Source organism: Dromiciops gliroides, chromosome 4, assembly GCF_019393635.1.
Source record: "Dromiciops gliroides isolate mDroGli1 chromosome 4, mDroGli1.pri, whole genome shotgun sequence".
NCBI classification, from domain to species: Eukaryota; Metazoa; Chordata; class Mammalia; order Microbiotheria; family Microbiotheriidae; genus Dromiciops; species Dromiciops gliroides.
The window spans coordinates 362,417,448-362,437,606 of NC_057864.1; the positions used below are offsets into that span (position 1 = coordinate 362,417,448).

Below are 20,159 nucleotides of genomic sequence, written 5' to 3' on the forward strand. Positions count from 1 at the left end.
TAATTTTAAAAAATAAAGGAATACAAATATTGTTGGTTATAATATTGTAGCTAATTCCTCTCTAGATTTGCCCCATTCATATTTTGCCTTCTCCTAGTTCTTTCCCATCTCCCTCTTGACTTGAAATAGATTTATTCACTAAAGTCTTTATGCGTATGTACCCTCTTTCTGGTTCAGATGCAGGTGGTTTAAATGAAGCTTCCTTCCCCATCCCTTCTTCCACATTTGTCTTGTTTATCCTAATAATAATGAGATACTGAATACCACCTTCTTCTTCCTTTTTAAAATTCCCTGATATATCCCTTTCTTTGTTCCTTTTCTTTTCTTTCTTCTTTTGAAATAATCAAAACATAAAACCAATTCATTGTAAGCCTCTATTGTTTTTGCCTTTTGGAAGATCACCTATCAACATCTCCTTTCCTTTATAGTGTTAATTACTAATTAAATGTGTTATCCTAGTTGTGACTACCTGGTATTTGAATTTTTTTCCTTTCTGGATACTTGCTGCATTTTTTCTGTGACCCGCAAGTTCTAGATTTTATCTATGAACTCCTCAGTAATATATTTTTGGGGTTTCATTCAGGAAATAACAATAAAATAATAGCAATAATAATATCATTAATCACATTTTATCACACCTACCATATGAGAGACACTTTACAAATATCTCATTTGATCCTCACAAAAACTCTGGGAGATAGGTATTTTTATTATCTCCATTATATATCTGAGGAAATTGAGACAAATAGAAATTAAGTGACTTGCCCAATGTCACACAGCTAGTAAACACTAACATTGTAGGTTCATGTTTCTCTTGATGGTGAGGAAATTGACATAGGAGATTGACATATATTCTATTACATATGTAGTATATTTTGGTCAGCAAGCTTCTTTTATTTATTTTGGTCAGCAAGATTCAGGAGGACCTGAGTTCAAATCTGGCCTCAGACTCTTGACACTTACTAGCTGTGTGACCCTGGGCAAGTCACTTAACCCTCATTGCCCTGAAAAAAAAAAAAGAACATCAGACAGCACTATAGCACTATGCTTGGTGGCCACTTTAAACAATGAAATGACCAACAAGAAGCATAAAAATGCTAAAAATGAAGTATTAAATAGATTATTAAAATGATATGTTAATACTATGAAAACTGAAATTAGAAGAGAGAACATCACCCCTCGTTTGACTGCAGCTGGGAACAAAGGAGTCAGGATGACTCATATGTTTTTCACCACTTTATTATTTTTACAAATGAAAATATTATTCACTCAATAATCACTTATTGATCACCTACTATGTGACACACAATGACTATGCCAAATTCCAGGGATACATGGGAAGGGGAAAAAAATTACAATCCAATGAGGGTGGGGAGAGGAGACAGCAGGCAAATAGCTGTGCCATTCATTTCATACGTTAACTATCCCTATATTTACTATTTTCATCCTTTGTCATGTTTGCCCATTTTTACTAGGACTAGTGTTACTTTTCAGAGTAATTTTGATTTTCCATGCCTTTTATTTTTAATGATCCAGAGAATTTTTCTGATTCTTAATAGTTTGAAGTTATTCTTTTGAGAAACATTTGTTCATATCTTGGGGAATGGTTTCTTTGTTACATATTTGTATTAATTTTCTATTTTTCTGGCTTATCAGTGATATTACTGGGATATCTGGCATATTAGTGATATTTGATGCAAATGTTTTAAGTCATTCAACAGTATTCCTTCTTATCCTACTTGCACAGAGTCTACTCATGCAAAAATCATTTAAATTTCATATAATTGAAATGCTCTGTTCTATCTTTTATAATCATCTCATCCTTGTTTGACAAAGTACTTTCTCACTTGTCAAGTTGTGAAAGATATCTAATCTGGTTTTCTTTGAAATGTTTTTTTTCATAGAGTGATTGTTAATATTTAGGTCACATATGAATTTGAGTTTATTCTGTTGAGCTTATTGTGGAATATGAGCTGTTGGTCTAAACCTAATTTGTGCCAAATTGAATTCCAATATTCCTAGCAATTCTTGTCAGGTAAGAAGTTTTTTCTTACTTATCTTCTTGGGTTTATCTAATTTGGGGTTATTAAGATTTTTTCTGATTCTTCCTTATGTAATATATTCCACTGATCTTTTTTTCCTATTCTTTTTAAGCAAGTAGGAAATAACTTTGATGAAGAGTGGGGGCTTTTGTATAGTTTGACATCTGGAAGTGTTACTTACCCTTTATTCCCATCTTTTAAAATTATTTCCCTTAAGAATAGAACATTTTTCTTTCTCCAAATAAATTTTGTTGGTTTTTTTGAGTTCTATAAAGTATCTGTCTTGTGGTTTGAATGACATAGCACTCAGTATGTCAAGTCAAGAAGCATTTATTAAGTACCTACTATGTGCTAGGCACTGTTAATTACTGAGGATAAAAAGAATTTTAAAATAACCATTGCCCTCAAGAAGCTCAAAATATAATGATGGGAAAAGGATACAAATAACTCATAGAGGGAAGGCATTAAAAAGACCTTGGAAAAAATTCCCCCCCACCCCAGAAGATGGGATTTTAGTTGAGACTTGAAGTAAGCTGGGAGATGGAGGTAAGATAGAAGAGTGGAGAGAATCCCAGTCCTGGGGGTCAGTCAGTGAAAATGTACAAAATCAGGAGATGGAGTATCTGGCACAAGGGATAGCAAGAAAATCAGCATCACTGGATTGTAATGAGAGGAAAGGTAGGAAGGAAACAGGTTATGAAGGGCTTTAAATGACAAAAATATGATTTTATATTTGAGCCTAGTAGCAATTGGGAGCCACTGTAGCGTAATGAATAGGGTTGTGACATGATCAGAGCTCACTTTGATAGCTAAGTGGAGGATTAACTGTAGTGAAGAGAGATTTCAGGTACAAAAGCCAACTAGAAATATATAACTTAACTTAGGTAATAGTGTCATTTTTATTATATTGGAATATCCTCATCATGTACAATTATTTGCCTTCATTTATTTTTTTTGAATTTATTGTAGTCATGTTTGTATTATTTCTGTGTTTTATATTAATACTCATATAGCTTATACATCTTATATTAAATGGAATTTCTCTTTCCATTGCTTCAATTTTAATACTATATAGAAAAGAAAATAAATAAATTTGAAGAGAAATTGGAAAACTCTACTTAAGGGGGGGAGGGGAAAGCCTTGAAAATTAGAATGAGCAAGCAGGAATCACTGGTTCCATGAGATAGCAAAAAACATTGTAGAAAAAAATTCAATTAAAACAGAAGAAAATGTTAGTTATTTGACAACAATCCTTAAAAACAGATCAAGTAGAGATCAGCTAAGAATCATTTGCCTCCTGAAAGCTATGATAAAGAGCCTAAAGACTATTTTTTAGAAATAACAAATGAAAACTGTCCAGACCTATTAGAACCAGAGGGCAAAGTAAAGATAGAAAGAATCTCTCAATCAAGACCTAAAAGAAACCTTTAAAAAAAAAAAACTTCCAGGGGACAGAGCCAAGATGGCGGAGGAAAGTCTGTGGGTCCCCCAAGCTCCTGAAAAACCTATTCACACACTCCAAAAATAATCACATAAGACAACTTCCAGAAAAGTCTAACCCATATAAGAACAGAGTGAGACTATTTTCCAGCCAAAGACAGCTTAATTAGGTGACTGGGATCACCTATTCAGGCTGAGAGAAGAGCTCAGCACTGACCCAGTCTGGGACAGACAGCACCTCCAGGGCCTCAGAGTCTTCTGTGCCAGTGGCTTCTTCTGAGGCTCAGTAAGACCAGTAAGGGGATCAGCAGATGGTCAGGGTGAAGTGGCTGCGATCTCTGATGTAGGGCAAAGTGCCCAGGTTCTGAACTAGTGGGCTGACTTGAGTGGTGGTGGCCCAGTGGGGGAGGAACACATGCATGCCAAGCTTTCAACCATAGGGAATCAAATTTCAATCAGACATCTGCTTCCAGGTCAAGATGAGTAGGCAAAAAAAGCAACAGGCCATAGAAAGCTTTTTTTTTGGGGGGGGGGGTGGAGGTAGACCAGAATTCAATTTCAGAAGAAGATAATAATAACATCAAAGCTCCAACATCCAAAACTTCCTGGAAAAACATGAATTGGTCTCAGGCCATGGAAGCACTCAAAAGGGACTTTGTTGTTGTGGTTTTTTTTTTTCAATTTTGAGGATTTTTATAAATTGATTAAGTCTGAAATGAACATAACCAAGAGAAGAAATTGAGCAATAACAGTACTGTAAAAATAAACCTCTTTACAAGCTGTAAGAGCTGTGATCGATACAATTACTATCCATGATTTTAGAGGACCAAAAATAAAACATGCTACCCATAGATTTAGGATGCAGAATGAGACATGTATATGTTTTTGTACACAACTATTGAAGGAATTTTAAAAATTATGTATATTTTTATAAGAAGTTTTGGATTTTGAAGAGAAAGTAGGAGAGAGAGAAGGAAGATTTAGAAAGGTGGAGGAAAGAATGGAAAGGGAAAGGAGAATAATGCAGGAGAGTCATGAGAAAAAAAGTCAACAGCTTGAAAAGCCAAATGGAAAAGGAAATAAAAAGGCTCTCTGAAGAAAATTATTGCCTAAGAATTAGGATTGAACAAATGGAAGCTAGTGACTTTATGAGAAACCAAGACTTGGTAAAGCAAATCCAAATGAATAAAAAAATAGAGGGCAATATGAAATATTTCCTTGGAAAAACAGCTGACATGGAAAATAGATCCAGGAGAGATAATTTGAAAATCATTAGACTACCTGAAAACCGTGATCAGAATAAGATTTTAGACATTATCTTCCAAAAGAAAACAAAGCACAGGTCAGAAGAATGGACAGATCCATCTCAGGAAAACAAAACAAAACAAAACTTTTCAAACTTAGACACAAAATGATAATAAGGGTCAGAGTCCATTAATTGACCTATTTAATGATCTCTGTTCTTCCAATATATAACACATTTTGCAAGTAAACAAGAGATAAACTTTCAAATATGAAGAAAAGGAAAAATTTAAGTAACAGTATTATTTCAATTCACCAAAATTGAAGCAGATGGGATAATATACTCTTTTTGCTTTTAGCAAATTGACTCATGCTATAAACTAAAATGATGTGCCTTGAAACTTATGTATAAGGATCAGTGAAAAAACAAATAGACTTTTAACAAAAGTGGCAGTCCAGCAAAACAAATCAGAGTAAAATATCTGGACTCATGTATACCCTAAACAATAGAAACACAAGAAAGGTTAACAGCTACAGTTTAAAAAAGAAGTAAGGAAACCAATTGGACAGCTAGGTGGCACAGTGGATAGAATGCCAGGCTTGGAGTCAGGAAGACTCATTTTTCTGAGTTCAAATCTGGCCTCAGACACCTACTAACTGTGTGACCTTGAGCAAGTCACTTAACCCTGTTTGTCTTAGTTTTCTCATCTGTAAAATGATCTGGAGAAGGAAATTCCAAACCACTCCAGGGTTTTTGGCAAGAAAACTCCAAATGAGGTTACAAAGGGTCAGACATCACTGAAGCAACTGTACAACAATAATAAAGGAAAACAACCATCTCATGCTTAGAGGTTGGGTTTTTTTAAGAGATAACTTTAGCCTATATGGTAAAAGAAGGACTAAAGAGGGAACATCCATGGATACAAAAAGACACAAGGGAAGAAAGACTGAATTACTAATTAATTGATGGAATTATGAAATGTTGGCAGGAACATCTGGTTCTTTGGGTATTCACCAGGAAAAACCATGATGGCATTGGAAAGTGAGGCTGAAGGACAGAGGGTGTTGAAGCAAACAGCACAGAAGGTAAAGAGAGAAGTGGTAAAAAGGGGAGGTTTGGTACAGAGGCAGATGTCATTGGGAGGAGGATGGGCATGGGGTAGTGGAAGAAAGAAAGCAGAAAGGGGCAGAGCATTGTGAGAGAAAAGTCACAGAGATTAACTGTAAATCAGGACAAACACTTACTTAATGGAATTTAGATCTCTCTTTCCCCAAAGGGGAAAACTGGAGAATGCAAAAGCCAGTTCCTGATATCTAAATTCCCTTTCTAAAAGAGAAGCAAGACAGAGAAACACAATATCTGTGAAAATGAAAAGAAAGGTTTTATTAAACAGGGAAGAAAATTTAACATGATCCTGGGTACTATCCATCCTATCACTGAATAGGGCACCATGCAATAGATTTCAAGGGTTTATATACAGTTTAAGCAAAGGTAGTTAAGGAATTTGGAGGGAAAGGTGATTTGCATATCCTGCAGTCAGATAAGTCTTTGAAGACAGAGATGTCTTGGAAGACAGAGATGTCTTGGAAGATAAGGATCTTAGGAAGATCCATAAACCAATAAATGGCTTAGGATCTGCTTCAACAATGTGAGCTGAACTGGCTTCCGGATTACTGATTCTGTGCATGTCCAGCTAGGTTTTACTTTCTGGTCATGTAAAGGATTGTTGACATGTTAAACAGGTATGCTACTTAGTTAATACAACCAGTCCTCATACAGCTTTTCTTGGTTACTTGGATAATTAAGGAACTCAAACAAATCAAGGTAGTCAATGTACTCATTTACAAAAGCACTCATACAGTAACTCATGTAACCATATAGTTAAGAGCATTCATCATCATGAACCCAGATAGAAATAGAAGAGTGATGGGGTAAGGGGGGAGGATGGATTGGGAGGTGCAGAAGTTTGAGGTATATTTATAAGGTTTTGGTGGGAGTCTTTTTATCCATGCCACTTTGTTATCTGATTGCTTGCCACCTCATAGAGAGGGCAGTGGAGGGAGGGAAAAGGGATAAAAATGGGAACCCCTATACATAAAAACATTTATTATTTTTTAAAAAATACCCATCATCCCAAAGTTGTCACTAAAACTGATTTCCCATGTTGCTTGTTTTCAGCTTTTGCAGATTAGCAGAACAATTTTAAAGTAACTGAAGGAAATAACTTTATTGATGCACACCCACTTTTTGTCAATTGGATGATGCTAAATTCCTGAACAGAGTGTGCTTTCTATGAAGTAGTTATACAGTAAGAGGACAAGAAGAAGGGCATTTGCCATGCCAGGCTGAGCTTAAAGGATATTAGGAGATTTACAAAGTGGAAGAACAGGATAGGGAGGAACTTTAAAGCAATAAGGTAAGTGTTATACAAAGTGTTTAGAGAACCCAGTTTGGTTAATTTTGATATCTTTGCAAATTAAATTACAAAAGACTGGGTTTACCAATGAACAAGGTATACTCTTTTCCCTATCTTAGTATTTTACTTCATTTGTACTTAACCACAGTTAGTCACACAGTCTTTTCTGTGAGTACATAATTCCTCTGATTAGCTTAGGGGTTTTTTTCTGCACCAATAAAGATTTGAGATTTATATAGTCTGAGTGACACAATATACCTATCATGCATGCATTTCCGTAATAAATAATTTTAACCTTTAAAGTGGGGAATAGATATGCTTGCAGTTTATTTATGTTCACCTTATGCCCTATACCTGGTTCCAAATGAGCCCTGGCTGGAGTAGGTCTGATGTACATATCACAACAGTGAAAGAAGGACATATCAAAGTTGAAATTCATCATACTAGGGAGAGAGCTGCAGAAAAGGAGTTACCCTAGTATTTGAATGGAATGGAGTAATTGATATTGTGGATTTAGAGAAATAAAAAGTAGAATGTCTTGAAGAATGTTTGCATGGGTTGTTGGGTGTGTGTGTGAAGATAGTATCCTAGGACAAAGCTTCTTAAACTGTGAGTCATGACCCCACATGAGGTAACTGGATGTGGGGGTTGTGAAAAATTTGGCAATAGTAAAAAGGTTATGTATACCTATTTTATATACATATATACCCAGGGTCATGTAAAAATTTCTTGAGCAGAAAGGAGTCACAAGTAGAAAATGTTTAAGAAGTCCAGCCCTAGGGGACCTCTCCAACTAGGCCCAGATGACCACCCAGAGACCAGAACCAAAACAACTACTGCTTCAGGCATCCATCTTAGTCCCCACAAACTTCTCCAGGCAGACCTCTGAGACCTTGAACTATATATTCACCTCAATCTCCTTAAAACACCTTTGGTATTCTGTCTAAACTCATCCCTCATTGTTAACATAGTACCACCACTCATACTTTCCCCATACTAGTGATTCTGAAATGTACAAACCTTGATCCACATTCCCACTGACCATTACTTTACTAACATTCCTTTCAATCAACCTTCAAAGTCTTACAAGACTTATGATACTACAAAATGCATAAAATACTTTTGAGATAATGACTAAAAACTTATGACATAATTATGTAATTTGTTGCCTCTGGCACAGTGGATAGAGTGCCAAGCATGGAGTAAGAAGACCTGGGATCAAATCTGTCTTCAAATGCTTGCTAGCTGCGTGGCACTGGCTAAAACATTTAACTCTGTTTGTCTCAGTTTCCTTATCTGTAAAATAAGCTGAAGAGGGTAATGGCAAACCATTCCAGGATCTTTGCAAAGTAAAACCCAAAAGGGGTCACAAAAAGTTGGGCATGACTAAAAAAGACTACATAACAACAAAACAAAATTATGTCTTCCTTTACTTTCATAAATAATTTTCTAGTTGTATTAATAGAAGTTCTGAGTGTGTCTTGATAGAGACTCCCCACATATATCATGCATTTCTGAGAAATGATTATTTCTCTCTTGTATTTAATAAGTAATTATTGTATTAGGACCAAGCTTCCCCCCCCTTTTTACTTTCTCATCCAGAAATAAACCTTTGTGGGAAATACAAAAGATTTATCCACCCAGGATGGCTGAGATCTTATCAAAGACAGTAAAAAAATTCTAAGTTTGCCTAATGGGTGCATTCTTGCTCATTGTGTTTATTCAAACAGGTCTGAGGAAGTATTGGTTCTCCTTTTTGTTAGACAGGTGATATGGAAATTGATGTCTCCTTAACCAAGATTTGAGTGGGGCAAGCCACAGTACCCCAAGCTCCCCATTGTAATATAGCCCAAACTCCCATTATAATATGCATTTTTTCATTAATTGTTAACCAATCATAGTTGATTGCTACCCTCAGGAACACCTGCTCTTCCAAGGGCATATCAGCTATGATCCCACTCCTATAAAGGGTCTTTGGTCTAAGAGAGATGGCCGGATGATCATCCTTTTATTAATAGAATGATTAATTTGCCCAGAAACTATATCTCTCGAACTTTTTTCATATGCCATACATTCTTACATCAAGCCCAAATATGATTCTTTGCAATTTATATCTATTATCCTTGTTTTTCCCTCTGGAATCAAGCAGAAAAATCTAATTCTTCCACAAGAAAACCCTTCAAATGCTTGAAGGAAGCTATGTTTTCTCTACAGTCTTTTCAACTTCTAGGAGATTGGTTAAACTGAAAAGCTGAAGCCATCTGTTAATATCTAGTAGGTAAGTTGATTCACCTGGCCAGAGATAGGGAGAAGGAAATGGGTGAGAATAAAGGCTGATAATAACACATTGATTGAATTACTGAAACAACCAAACTATTTTACTTAACTGACCTATTATTAATTTAGTAAAAATAATTGAATGTAAAATGATAGACATAGATGTTGTTCACTCATGTCTAACTCTTCTTGACCCTATATGAGATTTTCTTGGCATAGATACAGGAGTGGTTGCCATTTCTTTCTCCAGTGGATTAGGCAAACAAGGTTAAGTGACTTGTTCAGGGTCATTGTTGTTTGACCTTCATTCTTGAAGAGGACCATGACATAAAGAGGTGATATTGTGACTTGCACTAAATTGAATTTAAATGAGGGAGGTCTGTGCAAAGTCATCAACCTTACTCTCTCTTCCAGAGCTATCTAGGTCCACTGCCAATATATATACATCAAGACAACTGAAGATGGCCCTGGATGTTTTAAGGCAATTTGGGTTAAGTGACTCACCCAGGACTGAACATCCATTGAAGGTCTGAGGTCAGATTTGAAATCCAGTCTTCTTGACTTCAGTCCCAGCACTCTATCCACTGAGCCACATAGCTGCTGCCAATAGATAGATAGTTGATAGATAGATTGCTGATGCTGAACTCAAATTTTCTCCTTGATATTATATAAAATATCACAACTTGCAGAAATGATTGGTCAGTGTTAGGATATACTTCTCTCTAGCCCTCATTCTAGGAGCACCTCCTTACATGTTCTACACCTGGGTCCCAGGCTGCCTGTTTCTCTATGTTGGTTTCTTTGCTAGCATTGTCTCCTGTCTCCTTGCTATTGGAAGGCAGGTCTGTTGTTTCTTTAGATTCTGCCTGGATTCTTAATCCTATGATGTCTAGGTTGTTGACCTGAACTTTGACTTCACTATCTTGGTCTGTCCCTTCATTTCCAATGAAATTTTTTACTTGGTTCTTTCTGCCTATCTCATCTTTGACAGACTTCCTTATATTGTCCTCATATATTCTGTTCTTTTAGATATTGATGACCTTATTTCTAACCAAATCCTTCCTCCAAACTCTGATATCTGTGTTTCCTGGACCCATATGCCCAAATCCCTTGTTCCTGTGTTCTTTTTAGGTCTTGCTTGCTCTTTTATCCATTCCCCTACCTCCAACCCAGCCCCTCCGTATAACACTTGCTATATCACTTGTAGTCCTAATTCTCTATCCAGTACATTTGTACCACTGTCTTTTATATCCCAACTGATCATAGAATGTAGTCAGGAATTACAAACTAGGTAGACTGTAAAAATAGGAGAGAATGAAAGGGCAAATATCTAGAAGATTCACATCTTGAAGGACAAAGAATGTGAATTATCTAAATGACAGATGGTCTGGAGCCAGAAAGTGAAAGGACAGGTTGTAGCAGCCAGGATATATTCATCAAAATCATTCTGAACATCTCTGAATTCCAAGGCAAAAATCTTCTCATGAACCTTCAGCTGGGAAAAGGAACTAATCCAGAACTTAGAGAGGTTATACAAGTTCAAGGTTGAAATGTCCAGTTCATTCCTGAGTAAGAACCCCCTCCCCCTTTTCCTCTTGCTGACCAAATGGGTTCCTTTGCCTGAAAGGCCTCTACTTAGAGGGACATGCTCTCTTGAGACATATCATCCTACTTTCAGAAAAGGAAAAAAAATTAATTCAGCTGATGTTTGTCTACAAATAATTATATTCAAATATTTATATTATGTCTTCAAAGTAACTAAACTACTCACACCTTTTGACTCACTGAAATCACTACTAGGCAAATCCACAAAGAGAACAAATAATAGCGACAACAGCAGTAGTAATAGTAGTAGTAGTGGTAGTGTTTTTGGAAGAACTTTCAGCCTTGTATAATGTTGTGGAAAGAACTTCTGACCTGACTCAGGAGGGTTAGCTCACCCAAAGAATTGGAGGCTCATAGCAAATTTTGTAAAATAGAGAGATTTATTAGGCAAGAGGAATATATGGTGGGGAGACAGAGTCACTATGGATACTATCTCACTAAGTAAGAAAAGAGTTGGTTTCTTTACATATTTACAAAGAAAGCTGTCAAAACACCTGGGAGGGGAATTCAAAACAACAGAGAAGGGAAGCAACTGGGAGGGAGTACCTGAAGTTTGAATAGTACCCATCCATATCAATATATCATCTTTGTTCCTTGCAGACCAATCTTCCTGCTCAGCCACAGCACATTCCTGAGGTGAGATGCAGTGCTGGTTTTTTTCCCCCCTTGGGAAAGTTTAAGGATTCCTTGGTGGTTTGGGTCTTTGGGTTTCTTGGGGTCCTGTGTTTCACAGTGGTGGTGGTGGTGGTAGTGGTAGTAGTAGTAGTAGTAGTAGTAGTAGTAGTAGTAGTAGTAATAGTAGTTAGTAGAAGTAGAGGAGGTGGGAGCCAAGATGGCGGAGGAGAGGCTGTGACTCCCACAAGCTCCAGATAAACCCATCCATTCATGCCCAAATAATGCGGTAAAAATCAAAACCCAGAGCAGCCTAATGCACATAAGAACAGAGTGCGACTATTTCTCCACAAAAGAGGGCAATTCTGATCACCTACTGATCAGGCTGAACAGCTCAGCGCGAGGTCAGGACCCAGCCAAGGACACTGCTTCCAGCACATGTCAGAGTCTTCAGCACCAGCAGCTTCTGAGGCTCTGATCACAGACTGGTGAGGGGGTTCGGCGGTAGGCCGGGGTGAAGTAGAGGTAGTATCTACTGGAGTTGGGGCAAAGTGCCCTGGGTCTGAAGCAGTGGGCTGAATTGAGTGTTGGTGGCCCAGTGGGGGAGGGGTAAAAGCACACTAAGCTTCCGACCATAGAGAATCAGAGTTCAATCAGACTTCTGTTTCTGGTTCAAAGAGAAAGAGGCTGTGATTATTCACAAGCGAGGCTGAGAAGAAGCCCAATCACCCCCTGGGCCACGCTGTAGCACAAACAGTGTGTCCTGGAAACAGCGCTACACTTTAAGAAGGATTAAAAAGCCAAGAAATAGTAAGCCAGGATGAGTAGGCAGAGAAAACAGACCATCGAAAACTTCTTTGGGGGAAAGGTAGACCACAATACATCCTCAAAAGAAGAAGATAATAATAGGGTCAAAGCTCCAACATCCAAAGCTTCCAAGAAAAATATGAACTGGTCTCAGGCCACGGAAGTTCTCAAAAGGGACTTTGAAGAGAAAGTAGGAGAGATAGAATGAAGATGTAGAGAAAAAGAGGAAGGAATGGAAAGAGAAATGAGAGCGATGCAGGAGAGTCATGAGAAAAAAGTCAACAGTTTGAAAAGCCAAATGGAAAAGGAGATTAAAAAACTGTCTGCTCAAAATAATTGCCTAAGAATTAGGATTGAACAAATGGAAGCTAGTGACCTTATGAGAAACCAAGACACAGTAAAGCAAATCCAATTGAATAAAAAAATAGAGGGCAATGTGAACTATCTCCTTGGAAAAACAGCTGACCTAGAAAATAAATCTAGGAGAGATAATTTGAAAATCATTGGACTACCTGAAAACCATGACCAAAACAAGAGCTTAGAAACCATCCTCCAAGAGATTGTGAGGGAAAATTGCCCGGATATTCTAGAAGCAGAAGCTAAAAAAGAAATTGAAAGAATCCACCAATCACCTCCTGAAAGAGATCCCAAAAGGAAAACCTCCAGGAATATTATAGCCAAATTCCAGAACTCCCAGGTCAAGGAGAAAATATTGCAAGCAGCTAGACAAAAGGAATTTAAATACTGTGGAGCTCCAATAAGGATAAAGCAAGATCTAGCAGCTTCTACATTAAAGGACCGGAGGGCATGGAAAATGGTATTCCAGAGGGCAAAGGAACTGGGACTACAGCCAAAAATCACGTACCCAGCAAAACTAAGCATCATTTTTCAGAGGCAAACATGGAATTTCAATGAGAAAGAAGACTTTCAGGCATTTGTTATGAAAAGACCTGAACTGAATAGAAAATTTGACTTTCAAATACAAGACCCTGAAGAAGCATAAAAAGATAAACAGGAAAAAGACTTCGTGAGGGATATTAAAAGATCAAACTATTTATATTCCTACATGGAAAGATAATACTTCAAACTCATAAGAACTATCTCAGTAAGGATTTAACAGAGGACACAGGTCTGAACTGAATATGAAGGGATGTTATGTTTTGTTCTTTGTGGGGTATCTTATGTCTGGGGCCAGATTTGGGCTTGGGGCCTCCTGGGTCCAGGGCTGGTGCATTGTCCACTGTGCCACCTAACTAACCCATAATGACATCTTTAAAATAGGGTTGAGGTGTAGGAAAAATAGACTGGGGGAGGGGGAAGGGGAGAGATGGTCTGGGGAGAGGTTGTTCACATGAAGGAAACAAGAAAAAAGCTTAGGGAGGGGAGGGGAAGAGGGGAAAGGAATTGGGGAATGAGTGAACCTTAATATCATCAGAATTGACTCAAAGAAGGACTAACATACATACTCAAGTGGGTATAGTAATATATTTTTGCCCTGAGGGAGGGGAGGGAGATAAGGGGTGGGGAGGAGAGGGGAAGGAGGGAAGGGCAGATTGGGGGAGAGAGCAGTAAAAAGCAAAATACTTTCGAGGAAGGTAAAGATGTTCTGCATAACGGCACAAATATGACATATTTAATTGCTTGATTTCATAGAGAGGGTTGAGGAGAGAGGGAGGAAGAAAATTTGGAACATAGAATTAGCTCAAAGACCTTAAACTCATCAGAGTTGGCTCATGGAGGGAATAACATTCACACCCAGTTGGGAGGAGTAATCTATTTAACCCTACAGGAAAGTATGAGGGGAAGAGGATAAGGAAGGAAGGGTGGAAAAAAAAAAGGGGAGTGCAGAATAGGGGAGGGGACAGTCAGAAGTAAAACACTTTTGAGGAGGAATAGTTTAAAAGAAGATAGAAAATAGAGTAAATATCATGGGAAGGGAATAGGATGGAGGGAAATAGTTATGATGATTGAATATAATGGCAAAACATATGGTACCTACTTTGCTGGGCTATTATGAAGAAAATTCTTTGTCAAGTTTAAGGTACTTTATTTTGGTTATGATGAACAGGATACTATCAGAAAAACCTGGAAAGACCTACATGAACTGAAGCAGAGTGAAATGTACTGTATACAAAATAACAGCAATAGTGTAAGATGATCTGCTGGGAAGCATGTGGTTATTTTCAGCAAGGCAATTGTCCAATATAACCCTGAAGGACTTATGAAAAAGGTGACCCATCTACAGAGAAAGAAGTGATAGTATCTGAAAGTAGATGGAAACACATTTTTTTCTTTTCTTTTTTTTTTTTTTGGTGAGTCAGTTCGGGGTTGGGTGGCTTGCCTGGGGTCACACGGCTGGTGGATGTTGGGTGTCTGAGGCCAGATTTGGACTCAGGTGCTCCTGGTTCCAGGGATGGTGCTCTGTCCACTGCGCCACCTAGCTGCCTCTGGAAACACATTTTTAAAACTTTTTTTTTTCTCTTTGACAATTCCTCAGTCTGAAGTTTTGGGAGTTTTTTGACTGTTTTCTCTCACAACCTAGCTAAGGTGGGAATGTTTTCCATGACTTCTCATGTATAATTTATTTTGAAATGCTCAAGTTCTAGTGGGTGGGGGTGGGAATGGAGGAGGAAGAGAAGTTGGAACACAATTTTTTTTTTAATTGATGTTAAAATTTGTTTTTACATATATTTTGGAAAATAAAATTCTATTCAATAAAAAAAGAAGTAACCAGTTGAGAAAAAAAAGGAAAAAAATAGTAGTAGAAGTAGTAGTAGTAGTAGTAGTAGTAGCAGCAGCAGTAACAGTAGCAATAGTTGTCGTAGTAGTAGGAATCACTAGCAATTACATATCATTTTGAGGTTTGCAAAGCACTCTAAATTATTTCTTTGGCTCCTTATAACAACCCAGTGAGGTAGGCAGTATTATTATCTCTATTTTACATATGAAGAAAACAAAGACCAGAGAAAAAAGAAAGGACCCATAATTGCAATTTTTTCATTGTGGGAAAGAAATGGAAATTAAGAGGCTGTCCATTATTTGAGGAATGAGTAAAAAATATGATATATGAATCTAATGGAATATTACTGTATTATAAGAAATGATGAAAAAGGACAGTTTCAGAGAAATTTTAGTAAGACTCATATTAACTAATGCAGAACAACATTAATAAAACCAGAAGAGGAATTTTATAAGTAACAACTTTTTAAAAAAGAAAACAAACATCTTTGAAATACTTAAAACGCTGATCAATGCAATGATCATTCATGTCAGAAGATGGGTAATAAAGCATGCTGCCCACCTCCTGACAGAGATAATGGACTCCAGGTGCATAATGAGATATGTATTTGTGGCCAAAGATGCGAATTTATTTTCCTGTACTATGATTATATTTTTAAATTTTTTTCTTGTTGAAGGCTGGTGCTTTAGAAAACAGAAAGAGGAGCTAGTGATAGTAGTAGGCTTCCACCAGTCGAGGACAACAATGGATCAGTGCCTTGAAGAGCCACAGGCCACAGTGTGGGTGTGCAGTTCGATAAGGGAGCCACAGCTCCTGCCGCAACGAGGACATCGGAAAACTGTGCTCTCTGTTGCCCGTTGGTTCCTGCATCTCATTGGTTTTTCTTTCTCCTGAGCTTGAAGGCCTGTCTCAGCTGTGTGCAAGCTGCTCCTGAGTACTGAACTCCATCAGGTGCGGTCCTTGGCCATCTCCTCCCAGCTGCCTATGTCTATTCCCAGAGCCCTCAAGTCTCGCTTGCATACATCTCTGTAGCAAAGCTGGGGGTGTCCAGCAGGTCTTTGGCCTGAGGCTAACTCGCCATAGAGTAGGTCTTTAGGAATGCGCCTATCTTGCATGTGGTACACATGATGGAGCCAGCGCAGAAGTTGCGCATGTTGGAGCACTTCTGGGTTGGTGATCCTATCTGACCAAGATATGCCAAGGATGCACTGAAGGCAGTGCATGTGGAAGCTGTTAAGCTTCTTCTCTTGTCTAGTGTATGTACTCCATGTTTCACTGCCATACAGTAAGGTACTCAGGACGCATGCTCTATAGACAGCAAATTTGGTTCATCTTGTCAGTTTACTGTTTGCCCAGACATGCTTGGAAAGCTTAGCCATGGTTGAAGTAGCTTTCCCAATCCTCTGATTGATCTCAGAATCAAGTGACAGATTGTCACTGACAATAGAGCCAAGATGCAAGAATTGGCTTACAAAATCCAACTGGTAGCTACCGATGTGTGTCAATGAAGGTGACATACCACTCTGACACATGACTTTCGTCTTTTTAAGATTTACGGTTAGGCGAAAGGTAGTGATAGTATTGCCAAAAAAAGGAACATGGTCATTGAAACATTTTTTTAAAACATGTAGAAGAGGACAGAAAGATATTCAGAATAAAATGCAGAGAAGCGGGACATTTTTGAAAGAAACATGTTGAATTTATTATATATTTTTAATATAAATAATATAAAATAATAATATAAAATAAAATATATATTTTAATTTTTAAAAGCATGCTGTGGAAATCACTGCTCAGAGCCTAGAACCCAGTAGGAGCTGTGTTCCTGGCTGCACCAGCTAGCAGGACATCCAAGGTGCAAGTGGTGAAAGAAATCATTGCCTCAGGACCAGGCATCTCTTTGGGGCCTTGTACGAGAAGAGCCCAAAGCTAGGACATTTCGATGGATACCCCTCAGCCAGAAAACAAATGCCAATGGGCCCTGGCTTTTGTATATGAAGATTTAGAAGAACTGAACCCCTCTGAGGTGGACAATGTAATCATAGCAGCCTCAGAGCCCCAGCCAAGACATTGCTTCTCCTGCTGCTCTTGCTGCTCCTGCTGTTCTGACTGCTCCTGCTGTTCTGGTTTCCCTTGAATAATTATTTTCCGATTTTCCCTGGCTCTATTACTTCTTATAATTATCTTGATAGTATATATACTCTTCCTGAAACCCTCTACAGGCTCAACACCAAAACCATGACATCCTTGCATGTATCCCCAGACTTGATACAAATTAGAGACTGGCAAAGACTGGTTTCTGGATCCTGCTTCTGCTCTTACCACTTAAATGAAGTTAGAGCAGCTCCAATCACTCGATATACTGTCATATTTTCTGCCTTCTGTAAGGTACATGAGTTTTCATCTTTCAGTACAAATCTCCTCCATGACCAACTCAGAGAGTAACCAAGGCCCTGACAAGTTTTGCCTGTGGCTTGTGAAGAATGCCTGTCTTCAGATCTGCCTGGCCATCAAGTCTGGTGAAGCCTGAAATAGCTTCTCTTATCTGCTACCTTCCCTCAGTCCTCTTCCTAGAGGAGGAATTTCTCAGGACACCACTTACAATTGCATAGAAACAAGAATGGACCCAAAGAAGAAATGTGAGAAGACAATCAATCCCACACTACTCCTTTAGAGAGGTGGGAGGGCAACTGGTGTGGCACCTTGCTTTTCTGCAATGTGTTGATCAGTTTGGCTGATTTTTCTCCTCTTCCCATTTTTTCCCTCTGTAATAAATATTATTTGTTACATGGAATGGCTCTGTTTTACATGATGGTGGAAGAATAATATGAGAAATTCTGGTTAGGGAAAAAACAAATCAATAAAAATTTATTTTAAGACTACTAAAAAAAGCAAGCTGTGCATGATAGATATTTGTGTTTTCATATAAACAAATATTTAGACTCTTGACTACTTGTCCAATTGCTGACACCACATGTAATCTAGACATATCCAGCATTTTCCCTGCTTCTCTATTTGTGCACTGTTTTCCTAGGCCCTAGAACTGAAACATTTAATTGACTGACTAAAGGATTAAATTATCTAAAATGGCTATGTGGGACTTAATATGAATACAGTGTTCATATCTTGCACTTTCTCATTTGAACAGAGAAATATTTCAGTCATTCACTGTCATTCTTTTCTTTTACATAGTGATATTTTGGATTTCTTTGAGAGCTGTTTATATATTAGACCTTTTATGTATTAATTTAATGGTTTCATACATATACATATATATATATCTATATAGGTCTATATGTGTATATATTTGAATCAACTTCTTATATATCTTGGATTTCAAACCTTTATCAGAGAAACTTGCTGCAAAGATAAACATAATTCTTTCCCTTGTAATTTAAAATGGAAAAAAAAACTTTTCAATTTGATATAGTCAAAATTGTTCATTTTATATTTTATGTTCTTTTTTGCTTAGTTGGTCATAAACTCTTCCTCTATTCATATATGCAAAAGGTATTTTCTTCCTTTTTTAAATGATATGACACTTTTATGTCTAGGTCAGGTATCCATTTGGAACTTACGGTATATTGTGTGAAATGTCCTTTTAACCTAATTTCTAACAGCCTCCTTTTCTCTTTTCCTGACAGTTTTTGTTAAATGGTAAATGCTTACCTCAGTATTTGAGATCTTTGATTTAATTGAACATTATGCTAATGTGTCCATTTGGTTCTTTATGTTGCATATCTCAACTGTCCTACTAATCGACTTTTCCATTTTAACCCATACCAAATAGTTTTGATGATGTCTGTCTTATAGTGTAATTCTAGAGATGCTATGAAAGTTTGTCATCCAGAAGTTCAGAGAAAAAATGTCAGCTATCCAGTCTCTAGAACACAAATTACAGAGAAAAAAAATATTCACTAAGAACTTAGACATACAAAGCAAGTGAAAGAAAATGACCCTCCTTTTCCTGGTAGTGGAAATAGCCTGTATTTGTTAAAAATAGTTGGTTTTTTTTTTATTTTAAACCCTTAAGCATTTTAGAAAGAAAAACATTTCATGGGTCAAACTCACTACTTTATATGTTGCAAAATGCACTTCATCTCCTTTATGAAAATTAGAATCACATTTGTAACTCTGCTGTTCTCCTGGATTCCTTCAGGACCGATGACATCAACTTAAACATCCTCATCTACAAGTTTTTCAAATTGGTTAAGATAAACCTTGTCTGGGCCAGGTAACTCTATCTTTTTACAATCTTCCAAACTCTCCCGATTTATAATTTTCAATTAGACCTTTGCAATATAAACACCATTCTCCTGAATAGAGAAATGGATAAATATAGGGCCTAGATGTATGTTTTCATTAGTATAGGAAAATCCTGGATGAGAAAGATCAGGAGCTTAACTGCAACTAGGATCATAAGATCCTAGGACATTGAGGGGTTAAATAATTTGTCTAAGGTTCCATAGATAGTATGTTTCAGAAGCAAAGCTTAAGTCTTTCTAGTTCCCACTGGCTCTTCTAGCCACTATACTGTGCTGCCTCTAATAAGAAAGGAACCACACTATAAACTGAATTTGATTGAATATAAATATAAATATAAAATAAATAAATATAAATTGAATTTGATTGTAATGTTCTTTCATCTAGTTGTATTCATCCTAAGCAGAAGCCCTATTGTTTCCTTAACTGTTTTCTTGTCCATAGCCTAACTTGAAAAGTCTGTTTTATCATCCTCAGCATTTTGTGCCTCTCCTGTCTATTAATCCTGTTTTTTATGACCCAAGTGGTAAATTATTTAACCCTAAAAACACTAGAGATCTTCTCCTGGGACCACATTGCTTTGTTTTGACACTTTTCTTTTTCATCAAAATTGTTCACAATGCAAATTTATCATCAGAATCCTGTGCCTTTTCCCTCATTCTTCTTGTGTTTATTTTCTTTTAAAGTTAAGACTACTACGTGTTACCTATTTTG

The 20,159-nt window shown here is 37.3% G+C and overlaps 1 long non-coding RNA gene across 1 annotated transcript; it reads left to right on the top strand.

Moving 5' to 3' along the window:
* Window positions 1-1,944: 1,944 nt before the first annotated feature.
* LOC122725458 lies at window positions 1,945-18,196 on the top strand. Its single transcript, XR_006352736.1, has 4 exons — window positions 1,945-2,035; window positions 5,714-5,810; window positions 11,624-11,659; window positions 16,956-18,196. It is a non-coding gene; the product is annotated as an uncharacterized LOC122725458 (long non-coding RNA).
* The last annotated feature ends 1,963 nt before the right edge of the window (window positions 18,197-20,159 follow it).